Source organism: Phoca vitulina, unplaced genomic scaffold (genome assembly GCF_004348235.1).
Source record: "Phoca vitulina isolate PV1807 unplaced genomic scaffold, GSC_HSeal_1.0 scaffold11, whole genome shotgun sequence".
Classification (NCBI taxonomy): Eukaryota; Metazoa; Chordata; class Mammalia; order Carnivora; family Phocidae; genus Phoca; species Phoca vitulina.
Genome location: NW_022589714.1, coordinates 46,779,549 through 46,792,038, shown reverse-complemented (window position 1 = coordinate 46,792,038; position 12,490 = coordinate 46,779,549). Strand labels below are relative to the sequence as shown.

At 43.6% G+C, this 12,490-nt stretch overlaps 1 protein-coding gene across 5 annotated transcripts in view; it reads right to left on the bottom strand.

Moving 5' to 3' along the window:
* FKBP5 (FKBP prolyl isomerase 5) overlaps positions 1-303 on the bottom strand; it is a 117,950-nt gene extending 117,647 nt beyond the window's left edge. For all 5 annotated transcript variants that reach the window (XM_032409956.1, XM_032409954.1, XM_032409953.1 and 2 more), the window contains exon 1: positions 175-303. The gene's annotated coding sequence lies outside the window, so the exon portion shown is untranslated. The remainder of the gene's footprint in view (positions 1-174) is intronic.
* Positions 304-12,490: the final 12,187 nt, after the last annotated feature.

Below are 12,490 nucleotides of genomic sequence, written 5' to 3'. Positions count from 1 at the left end.
TCGCCTCGAGGCTTCCCCGGCACCGCTCGCCCCGAGGCACCGCTCGGGGGGCTGGGAAACCGTGCGTGAGGGGGCGCCGAAGCAGCGCGGCGGCCCCCGGACCGCAAAGGAGGGAATTCGGTTCCCGGGGCGCCGCGGCCGCCCGCCCCATCCCTGCGGCCATGGCGCCGGTACCTGTCGCCGTGGTTGCTCCTCGGCCCCGTCTCTCTCTGCCTCACCCGCGCGCCACTCGGCCCCCAGCCCGCCCAGCAGGCCGTCCGCGCGCTGGACGCCGCCGCCCGAGACTGGCAGCGCCCGCGAACCGGCCCGAATCCCCCGGGCAGCGCCCGGCGCGGTCCCGCCCCCGCCGGCCGCAGGACCCGCCTTCCATAGGGCCCCGGGGCTGTCAGTCCGCCCCCAAAAGGCGCGCGGGCTGTCTCTCCGCCTGTCCGGATTGGTGGCCGCGCGCCGTCCATGCAAATGAGACCCCGCCCCCGCCCATTTGCACCTCCGCCTTAGTGTAAACTCCGCCTCTCCACGCCAGCCCACGTGTCTGGCCCTTGGCCTTTGTGGGGCCGGAGGGAAGGGATGGAGGAAACTGACCGACGCCCCCTCACACCATCTCTCACCTCCAGAGAAACTCATGCCTAAACAAGCTAGTTGATTTCACATCTGAATCGCATCTCTGAAAACTCTGCCCTCCGGTCTGTTTACCCGGCCTGACCGACAGAGGATGGAGTAGGGTAGGCCGGGCTGTTTGTGTCAGCTAAGCAGACTAGGTTAGCGCCAGGAAGTCAAAAATGCCCAGTTGAGCCTGGGGAAATCCCATCTTGAGAATGAGTTTAGCACGTAGCATTTCCCATGGACACTAAGTGACTGTGAAGACCGTGCTTGGCCGTGGCTTTCTGTCTTTCAAGCATGAGATACGAGGCAACTGAAATGCCAAAGGGCCTTAAAAAAACGTTTGTGTTTTCTGATCCCCCTTTCCCACCCCACCCCTGTCATCCGCAAAGGGTAGACCTGCTGAGCAAACTCCGATTCAGGAGTGGCCAAATTCCTCCAGCCAGAAGGCTGGCTGCCCCTGAGTAGTTCCTCAGAGAGATTCAGGAGAGGGGCTTGAGCAGGCTGCACCTAGGCTTTAGGGGATAACTAACTCAATCCCCTCACTTTTGAGGAAACAAACCTAAAGTCCCATAGGTATGGAACTTAATAGTCACCTTTGGAAACCTGATGTCTCATAACCAGATCAGAAACCACATCTCTTATCTCCACATCTGCTCTCTGCCTTATGTCATGTTGGTCATTTAGGTATTTATGAAGAGCCTCTTCAACAAATCATCCTCCCCGCCTTCAGGAGGTAGTGCCTGCAGAAAGGACAAATAGAACCAACACTGAAACCTCCTCAAGGGCAAGGGCCCTGACTTAATGCCAAAAGTTTCCCTTTTTACCAGATGGCACTGCAACAATTTATTCATACATTAATTCAACAACACATTGATTAAATCCAAACCCAACCTTTTATCCTTCAATGATTTGTTCTAAAAGTTTCCAACACCAATTGACTAAGAATCTACTAATAGGGGCGCATGGGTGGCTCGGTTAAGCATGGGACTCTTGGTTTTGGTTCAGGTCATGATCTCAGGGTTGTGAGGTTGAGCTCCCTGTCAGGCTCTGGGCTCAGCACAGAGTCTGCTTGTTCCTCTCCTTCTCCTCCTCCCCCTGCTCGTGCGCATGCGCTCTCTCAAATAATTAAAAAAAAAAATCTACTAATAGCAAGAACTGTGTGCAGAGTATACGTAGGTGAGAAGACACTGTCCCAGCCCTTGAAGGCTTTAGCCAAGGAGATAGTAACATCCACATTACCTGTCAGTACCACTTGGGTTACAGTGGACAGCTCCAAGGAAGGAACAATTGGCTCTTCCTGGGAAAGGCAGGAAAGGCATCATTGAAGAGGTGACACTAGAGCTGAGTCCTAAAAGATGGAGTCTTCAAAGATGGTGTTTGCCAGATGGAGGGATGTGGAAGAGGAAGGAAGGGGATTCCCAGACTGCAGAGGATGGCATGAGCAAAAAGCACACAGACCTGGAAAAGCCTGGTAATTGAGGGAACAGCGAGGAGCAATATGGGCAAATCTGCAGGGCAGTGTGGTCATGTCACATGCTCTGGGACCAGGCTCTTCCAGGAGGAAGACAGAAAGGTCCCGGAGGCTGCCAGGCTGTGTTGTAACACACCGCAGCAAACAACAGGCCCTGTAGATACAGCTGCAGGCTTTTTTTTCTAGGCCAGAGTCTGTGGGGAACAGTCAGTTCCACAGTTCTGATGGCAGCCTGGCTGGCCCCACCCACTCTCTCAGAAAACCACTCCGGTCACTGCACTTGCCCTCCTTGGCATTTGGAAACACGTGTGCTTGCAATTTCCCCAAACACTGCTGCCCTTCAGAACTCAAAGATAACGTGGGCTATGGCTGCAGACACCTGGGTGTGGGACGGACAGCCCTTTCCTAATGCACAGAGCGGTTCTTTGCAGGGCCTGTTACCAAGGCTGGCTTCAGGGGCGTGTGACCTGCGCTTGGTTTCATGCTCTGCTGTCACTGTCTTGAAATTCTTAATAATTTTTCAGGATTGCATTTTCATTTTGCGCTGGGACCTGCAAATTTTGTAGCCAGTCCTACCTGTCACTGTTAGTGCCCCTGGGAATGTTGTGATCCTGCTCAAACCATATCTCATTTTTAAAGCACTTAGCATTCACTAGGTTTATTCACGTGCGCTGTATCACTTGATTCTCACAATGACAATGTGGGGTAGGCCTGTAGTCCTATTTATTAGCCGAGAAAACTGAAGTTTGGCAACCTTCTACAGGTAGCGCACCAGGGAGTGGCAAAGCTTGTATTTGAACTCAGCCCACACAAGCCCTATTCCATCAGCTATGGAGCTACCTTTATGTTGGTTTCAGAATCCTTTCAAAGGCAGATTTGTACAGGAAGGATATACTAGGGGTTGTAAGCTCTACACCCAACATGGGGCTTGAACTCACGACCCTGTGATCAAGAGTCATATGCTCTAGGGACTGAGCTAGCCAGGCACCCCGAGGATGCACTGTTTTAAGAGTCAGAACACATAGTGGAGTGAATATATGTCATTTCATGGCTGCTTATCGCATCTGCATAATTTTTCATTAATTTTAAAAGAAATTCAGCCATTGTATGTTCACTGTTTCTGTACCTCTTTCCTTCTGAGCCCCCAGTTGAAATACCTATTAGACCTTCTCACTACATCCCTTTCTTTTATTTATTTTTTCTATCTTTTGTCCTTCAATGCCTTGTTCTAAAAGTTTCTTGTGACTGTTTTTCACTTCACTAATTCTGTCTTCAGGTTTTTAAAAAATTCTCCTCTTGGGGCGCCTGACATAAAACTCTTGATCTCAGGATCATGAGTTCAAGCCCCATGTTGAGCGTGGAGTCTACTTTAAAAAAAAAAAAAAAATTCTCGAGGCACCTGGGTGGCTCAGTCATTAAGGATCTGCCTTCGGCTCAGGTCAAGATCCCAGGGTCCTGGGATGGAGCCCCGCATCGGACTTCCTGCTCAGCAAGGAGCCTGCTTCTCCCTCTCCCATTCCCCGTTTGTGTTCCCTCTCTCGCTGTCTCTCTCTCTGTCAAATAAATAAATAAAATCTTAAAAAATAAATTAATTAATTAAAATTAAAATTAAAAAATTCTCCTTTTAACCCCATCCATCAAGCTCTTAATTTGCTTTTTGGTTTGGTTTTTTTTTAGTTCTAAAATTTCTATTTGAGTCTTTTTCAGATCTGCTATGTCACTTCTTATATCTCTTTGTGACTTGCTATAATCTTCAAGTCTCAGCTTTCATCTCCTTAAAAAGAGAAAGTGTAGTTGTTTTATGGCTTGTGTCTGTTAATTTCAATCTAGAGACCCTGTGGGTCTGCTTCAATTGTCAGTTTTTACTACTGGTTCTTCCTCATGTTGGTTTATCTCCTCATGTACCTGGTTATATTTTGGACATTGTATTTGAAAAATCATTTGAGCCCACAATAACAATATCTTCCTCCCAAAAGGATTTCCATTGTTTCTGCAAGCATTTGGGGACACTAGCAAGCTAGGATCACCTTAACTCAATTTCAGGGCTTTTGATTTTTCCCAGATGACCTGAAGCTGGACAACAGTCTGTGGGAGGGTTTGTTTATTTATGGTTCCTCCTTACCCAATGTTGCAGTTCTTTTAGGTTCTAGTCAAAAGATTGGGAGTTGTTTTAGTTATACATTGTTTCACAGCAAACTATCCCCAAATTTAGCAGTTTAAAACAGATGTCAGTGGACTTTTTCTTAAAGGGCCAGATGGTAAATATTTTAGATTTGCAGGCCATATGGTCTCTGTTACAACTACTCAACTCTGTCATTATAGTTCAAATTAGCCATAGACCATACATGAATGAATGGAATGGCTGTGTTCCAATAAAACTTTATTTACAAAGCCAGGCAGCCATTCCCAAGCTGATAAAAAGCATTGGTGAAAAACCCACAACTAATACCATGCTTAATGGTGAAAGACTAGATAACCCTCTCCAAGAAAAAGACAAGGAACAAGACACGGATGTCTACTCTTGCCACTTCTATTTAATATTGTATTGGAGGTTTTAGCCAGATGATTAAGCAATAAATACAAAGTAAAAGGCATCCAGATTGGAAAGGAAGAAATAAAACTACTACATCTACTCACAGACAACATGATCTTGTGTATAGAAAATACTAAAGAGGGGTGCCTGGGTGGCTCAGTCCGTTAAGTGTCCGACTCTTGATTTCAGCTCAGGTCATGGTCTCAAGGTCCTGAGATAGAGCTCTGTGTTAGGCTCTGTGCTCAGCGGGGAGTCTGCTTCTCTCCCTCTCCCTCTCCCCTAGCTCACACTCTCACACTCGTTCTCTCTCTCTAAAATAAATAAATAAATAAATAATCTTTTTTGAAAAGAAAAAATAAAAACTTAAAAAAAAAAAGAAAATACTAAGGAATTCACTTAAAAACTGTTAGAACTAATAAGTGAATTCAGGGGCACCTGGCTGGCTCAGTCAGTAGAATTATGTGACTCTTGATCTTGGGGTTGTGAGTTTGAGCCCCACACTGGGTGTAGAGCTTACTTAAAAAAATAATAAGTGAATTCAGCAAGTTTGTAGGAAACAAGATCAGTAATAAAAATCAATTATATTTCTATACACTTCCAGTGAACAATGCAAAAATGAAATTAAGAAAAAATTTCACTTATAATAGCATAAAAAAGAATAAAACACTGGGGCGCCTGGCTGGCTCAGTCCTGGTAGAGCATGCGACTCTTGATCTTGGGGTCATTAGTTCCAGCCCCATGTTGGTTATAGAGATTACTTAAAAATAAAATCTTGGGGAGTCTGGGTGGCTCAGTTGGTTGGGCGTCTGCCTTTGGCTCAGGTCATGAACTCGGGGCCCTGGGATTGAGCCCCACATTGGGTTCCCTGCTCAGCGGGGAGCCTGCTTCTCCCTCTCCCTCTGCCCCTCCCCCTGCTAGCGCTCTCTCTCTCTCTCTCTCTCAAATAGATAAAATTTAAAAAAAAATTTAAAATAAATAAATTAATTAATTAATAATAAAATCTTAAATAGTAATAATAAAATACTGAAGAATAAATTTAACAAAAGAAGTGCCAAAATTATACTCTGAAAACTACAAAACATTGTTGAAAGAAATTAAAGAAGACCTGTATAATCAGAAAGACATTCTATGTCCATGCATCAAAAGACTTAACGTTGTTAAGATGGGAATACTTCCTAAATTATCTACAAATTCAATGCAATCCCATCAGAGTCCCATCTGACTTCTTTATAGAAATCAACAAGTTGATTCTAAAATTCATACAGAAATACAAAGGACCCAGAATAGCCAAAACAGTATTTAAAAAGAAAAATGGGGTGCCTGGGTGGCTCAATCGGTTGAGTGTCTGACTCTTGATTTCGGTTCCAGTTGTGATCTCGGGGTTGTGGGATCGAGCCCTGAGTCAGGCTCCCCTACTCAGTGGGGAGTCTGCTTCTCTCCCCCTCTCCCCATGTCCCTCCACCCACATCCTTTCTCTCTCTCTCTCTCTCTCATAAATAGATAAATCTTTTTTAAAAAAGAAAAAGAAAAACAAGGGGTGCTTGGTTGGTTCAGTCAGTAGAGCATGTAACTCTTGTTTTCACGGTTTGGAGTTTGAGCCCCATGTTGGGTATAGAGATTATTTTAAAATAAAACCTTTAAAAATAAATACATAATAAACAAACAAATAAATAAAAAGAAGAACAAGGGGCACCTAGCTGGTTCAGTCGGTAGGGCATGTGACTCTTGATCTGGGGGTTGTAAGTTCAAGCCCCATATTGGGTGTGGAGCTTACTTAAAAAAACATAAGTAAATAGAAAAATAAGAAGGACTCACATTTCCTGATTTCAAAATGTATTACAAAGCAACAGTAACTAATATTTGGTACTGGTACAAGGATAGACATTTAGATCAATGAAAGAGAATTGAGAGGCCAGAAATAAACCCACACATCTGTGGTCAACTGATTTTCAACAAGGGTACTAAGCATTGGTGAGCAGGTGGAGAAATTGGAAGCCTTGTGCATTGCCAGTGGGAACGTAAAATAATACAAGTTCTATGGAAAATAGTTTGGCACTTCCTAAAATGTTAAACATCTAATTAGCATATGACCCAGCAATTCGACTCCTGGATATATACCCAAAAGAACTGAAAACAGGGACTCAAACAGATACTTGTACACCAATATATATATTAGCATCATTCATAATAGCCAAAAGGTCTAGCAACTGATGGTCAAAAACACCCAAATGTCTGTCAACTGATGAACAGATAAACAAAAATGTGGTACATCCATACAATGGAATATTATTTAGCCATTAAAAATGGCTTCTGGTTGAAGATACGATATAGATGATCCTCAAAGACGTTACACTAAGTTAAGAAAGCTAATCACAAAAGACTACGTATTAAATGATTCCATTCATATAAGATGTCCAGAACAGAGAAGACAGAAGACTGGAAGTAGATTGGTGACTGCTAAGGACTGGGAGTGTAGGGGAAGGAAGGATAGGAAGATCATAGGGAAAGGGTACAGGGTTTCTTTTTGAGGTGGTAAAAATGTTCTAAGGTTGTGTGATAGTTGCATATATCTGTGAACGTACTAAAGACCACTGAGTTGCATACTTAAAATGGGTAAATTGGGGGTGCCTGGGTGGCTCAGTCAGTTAAGCATCTGCCTTGAGCTCAGGTCATGACCCCAGGGTCCTGGGATTGAGCCCCACATCAGGCTCCCTGCTTAGTGGGAAGTCTGCTTCTCCTCTCTCTGTCCCTCCCCCCTGCTTGTGCATTCTCTCACTCTCTCTCTCTCTCTCAAATAAATAGAATCTTTTTTTTAAAAAAGTGGGTAAATTATATGGTATGTTAATTAATTGTATTTCAATAAAGCTGTTTAAAAAAAGAAAGAAAGAAAGAAAAGGCAGCCATCTATGGGCCATAGTTTGCTTACTCCTGACTTAAAACAATAACTATTCTAGGGGCACCTGGGTGGCTCAGTCAGTTAAGCAACTGACTCTTGGTTTCAGCTCAGGTCATGATCTCAGGGTCATGAGATCAAGCCCCACATCGGGCTCTGTGCTTAGTGCAGAGTCTGCTTGGGACTCGCTCTCCCTCTCCCCTTACCCCTCCCCCCTCAAATAAATAAATATTTTTTAAAAATAAAATTAAAATTGGGGTGCCTGGGTGGCTCAGTCGTTAAGTGTCTGCCTTCGGCTCAGATCATAATCCCAGGGTCCTGGGATCGAGCCCCACATCAGGCTCCCTGCTCCGCGGGAAGCCTGCTTCTCCTTCTCCCACTCCCCCTGCTTGTGTTCCTTCTCTCGCTGTGTCTCTCTCTGTCAAATAAATAAATAAAATCTTTTTAAAAAAATAAAAATAAATAAAATTAAAATTAAAAAAAATTTTTAAAAACTATTTAGTTGCTCATGATTCTGCAGTTTGGAGCAGGGACAACTGGTCTGTGTGTGGCACCAGTTGGGGCAGCTTGAGGAGTCCTGAATGATCTACTTCTAAGATGGCCTTACTCACATGGGAGGGCAAGTGGGACCTCAGCTGGGATGTTGGCGAGGGTCCTGGGTTCTTCTCCATATGGTCTCTCCATGAGGCTAGGTTGGGTTTGTCACAGTATGGTTGTCTCAAGATAATGACTTTTACATAGTGACTGGTTTCCTCTAAAGGGCAAATGTGGAAGCTGCCAGGCCTTCTAAAGGTTTAGATCTGGAACCAACAGTGTCATTTGCACCATGTTATGTTGGTGAAAGCAGGTCACAGGCCAGTCCAAATTCAAGGGGAGGGAACTAATAATGATGTGAGTACAGATACATGGTTTACTGGGGGCCACCAAATATCAACCTATCAGTCTTCCCTCTGTCCCCTAATGTTTCATTTTCTCCCCTATGCAAAATATTCTCACCACCCTTTAATCCCCCAAAATCTCACCCCATTGCTCTACCAGGATTGGGTTCGAGGTCCACAATTTCATCATCTAAATCAAGTCTAGGTTTGAATGAGATTTCTTAAGTGATCCTCCTCTGGACCTGACAACCTTTGAACTAAAGAGACAAGTGACCTGCTCACCACAGGAAATGGTGAGGCAGAGAAAGGAAAATCCTAAAATACATTCCTATTCAAAAAGGAGGAACTGGCAGACACGTAGCAGCCACAAGCCCATAGCAATTCTGAAATCCAGCTGGCTACACATCACCAATTCCTTAGTTAGCTCCCATTTCTTATGGTAGTTGGACTTATTACATGGCAACTGGCTTCCCCCAGAGTCAAAATATGGAAGCCACCTTCTTAAGGCTTCAACCAGACCAGGTACAACATTGCTTCCATCACATTCTATTGGGTAAAATGGGTCATGGAGCCAGCCCAGAGTCAAGGGGAGTACACGGAGCGTGAATACCCATAGCCATGGTTCACTGCAGATTATCAAAGTAATAGTCTACCATAGGGGTGGTTTATCAGAGTCTCCAACCTTGGTAAGCCCTGCATTCCAATTTTGTACCCCTAATCCTAATAAGCTTTCGAAAGCACAGCTCAACCTCTCTGATGACTCAAATTGGCAAACGCCTGTGGACAAAAGCAGCCCCAAGTGCTGGACTCACTTCTCTGCTTGGGTTGCCAGCTTTAATAAATAAAAATACAGGACATCCAGTTAAATTTGAATTTCAAATAAAATAAACCATTTTTTAGTATGAGTATTTCACAAGTATGGCATGGGCACACTTATGCTAAAAAATAATTTATTGTTTATCTGAAATTCAAATTTGACTGGGATACACACTAAAAAAAAATATTTGTTGGTTATCTGAAATCCAAATATAACTGGAAGTCCTGTATTTTATCTGGCAACTCTGATCTCTCTGCATTCCTATCTTTTCATGTATCTTGGTTCAGTAATTCCTCACTATCTTGTTAGATTTTTGATGCTTTTAAGATTTAAAAATATTTTGGGATGCCTGGGTGGCTCAGTTGGCTAAGTGTCTGCCTTTGGCTCAGGTCATGATCCCAGGGTCCTGGGATCGAGTCCTGCATCGGGCTCCTTGCTCAGTGGAGAGCCTGCTTCTCCCTCTGCCTGCCAGTCCCCCTGCTTGTGCTCTCTCTCTTTCTTCCTCTCTGACAAATAAATAAAATCTAAAAAAAAAAAAAAAAAAAGATTTAAAAAATATTTTATGATTTCAAAATCTAGCATAGGCAGTTGTCTTTGACAGGAGGATTGGTCCATATTCTAAGTGGCTTTTATCTATTTGGGAGAATTCCCCTCTTATGAGTTTTGTCCTCAACCTGAAAGTCAGAACTCAAATTCCCAGCCTCCCTGGCAACTAGAACATGGACATGTAACCTAACTCTACCAATCATACACCCAAGGGAGACTTCAATTTGGAAGTGCAGAACATGAGGCTTGCTGAAGGGCTCCCACTTTTTGTTGGACAGCTGGCTATAAAAAATTCAATTTTTAAAAATGAGGCAAATCTATGTATGCTATAGAAGAGATTGTTGGTCATCCCCCAATATCCATTCTCCTCAGGGTGCCTGGGTGGCTCAGTTGGTTAAGCCTCTGCCTTTGGCTCAGGTCGTGATCTCAGGGTCCTGGGATCAAGCCCCGCATTGGGTTCCCTGCTCAGTGGGGACTCTGCTAATCCCTCTCCTTCTGCCCCTCCCACCAGCTCATGCTCTCTCTCGCTCTCTCTTAAATAAACAAAATCTTAAAAAAAAAAATATCTCTTCCCCTCATCTCCTGATTTTCAAATGGTACATGGCTACCTGGAATAAAGAATGTTTCCCAGGGGCACCTGGCTGGCTCAGTTGGTAGAGTTTCTGAGTCTTGATCTCAGGGTCATGAGTTCAAGCCCAACATTGGGCATGGAGCCTACTTAAAAGAAAAAAGAAATGTTTCCAAGCCTCCCTTACAGCTAGATGTGTCCCTATGTTCCAGCCAATGAGAGCTGAACAGAAATGTCATAGGAAGTATCCCTAATGGGAGGAAGCATGTCCCTCTCTTTCCTTTTCTCTTTCTGCTGGCTAGATGCAGACTTAATGCGTGGAGCTCAGACAGCCATTTTGGACCACGAAGTAGAGCCCCATGCTGAGGATGTCACAGCAAAAGGCAGAAGGAATCTGATCATTGCTGGGTCCTAGTGTTGCCTGGATACTTACTTCTAGATTTTATTAATGAGAGATAATTCAATGTCTAATCTTATAAGGCACTGATATTTTCAATTTTCTGTCACTCACAGCTGAATATAGTCTTAAATGATACACCTATTGATGTGGAATGATTTCTAAGATAAACTGTTAAGTGAAAAAAGCAAGGTGCGGAGCAATGTATGCAGTATGGTGCTATTTTGGGGAAAAATGCAAATAGATATACCTAGTTTGTATATGAGCAGCCTTTTCCGGAAGGATATACTGTTTGAATTTTCTCTATGTGCAAATATTACTTATTCAAAAGCTAACTTTTAAAAAAATTAAAAATCTAGGGGCGCCTGGGTGGCTCATTTGTTAAGCGTCTGCCTTTGGCTCAGGTCACGATCCCAGGGTCCTGGGATCCAGCCCCGCATCGGGCTCACTGCTCAGCTGGAAGTCTGCTTCTCCCTCTCCCACTCCCCCTGCTTGTGTTCCCTCTCTCGCTGTGTCTCTCTCTCTCAAATAAATAAACTCTTTAAACAAAAAATAAAATAAATAAAAAATCTAAAACTAGTTAATAATGTGAAATGTTTTACACTTTTAAATCACAGTAATTTGGTGAAACGATGGTCAATTTTCCTCTTCTTTCTATTTTTCTATATTTTTAGATTTCTAAGCATATTTACATGCAAAATTGAATAAGCCCCAGACAACACAAATAATTTATATTTTAAATATTTGTATTTTGTTGATGTGCATACCCTTTAAATCCCAGGACCTCAAAGGCCAATATGCTGAATGCATATTTTGGACTGCAAAGCCATTCAGCAATATATATCGAACATCTACTATCTATCAGGCAATGTTCTAGGTAAATAACACAGACAAGATTCCTTTGTTCATGGAGTTAAGGTTCTCATGGGGCAGAGGACAAGTAGACAAATAAGATTCTTTCAGATAGTGCTCACTGCTACAAAGAACACAAACAGGGTAAATGGGATAAAAAGTGCTGAGGACACCATTAGAGAGGATGATGAAAGACTTCGAGGAGGTGACATCTGTGCTGAGATCTGAATGATGAGAAGGGGTCAGTTATGGAAACTTCAAGAGGATGAGTATTCCGGGAAAGGAGCCTAGAGCATGGGAGAAACAGAGATATGGTTGGAGCAACTGGGGAGAAGTGTGCGGGCAGGAGGAATGGTTCCAGATGAACTTGGAGGGGTGGGCATATGTGTACCTCAGGGAGAGACCATTACACGCCTAACCAGAATTGCTAAAATTAAAAAAGACCAACAACACCAAGAGCTGACAAAGATGTAGAACAACTGGAATTCTCACACTTTGCTGGTGGGAACCATACATTTCCACTTTGAAACACAGTTTGGCAGTTTCTTTTGAAGTTAAACCTCTGCTTACCAGGGCACCCCGGTGGCTCAGTCAGTTAAGTGGCTGACTCTTGTCCTCAGCACAGGTCTTAATCTCACGGTTGTGAGTTCAAGCTCTGCATCGGGCTCCATGGGGGGGGGGGGACCACTTAAATAAAAAACAAAACCGAAAACATAAACTTGCCATATAACTCGCCAATTCTGCTCCCAAGAGAGAGAGAAACATGTTCACAAAAAGAGTTGTAGAAGAATGTTCCCAGCAACTTTTTCACAATAGCCCCAAACTACAACAACCATAATCTTCATCAACAGGAGAATGAGTGAACAAATTGCGGTGTAGCCATACAATGGAACACAGTACAGCAATAAAAAAGGAACAGATTACTAATAGGA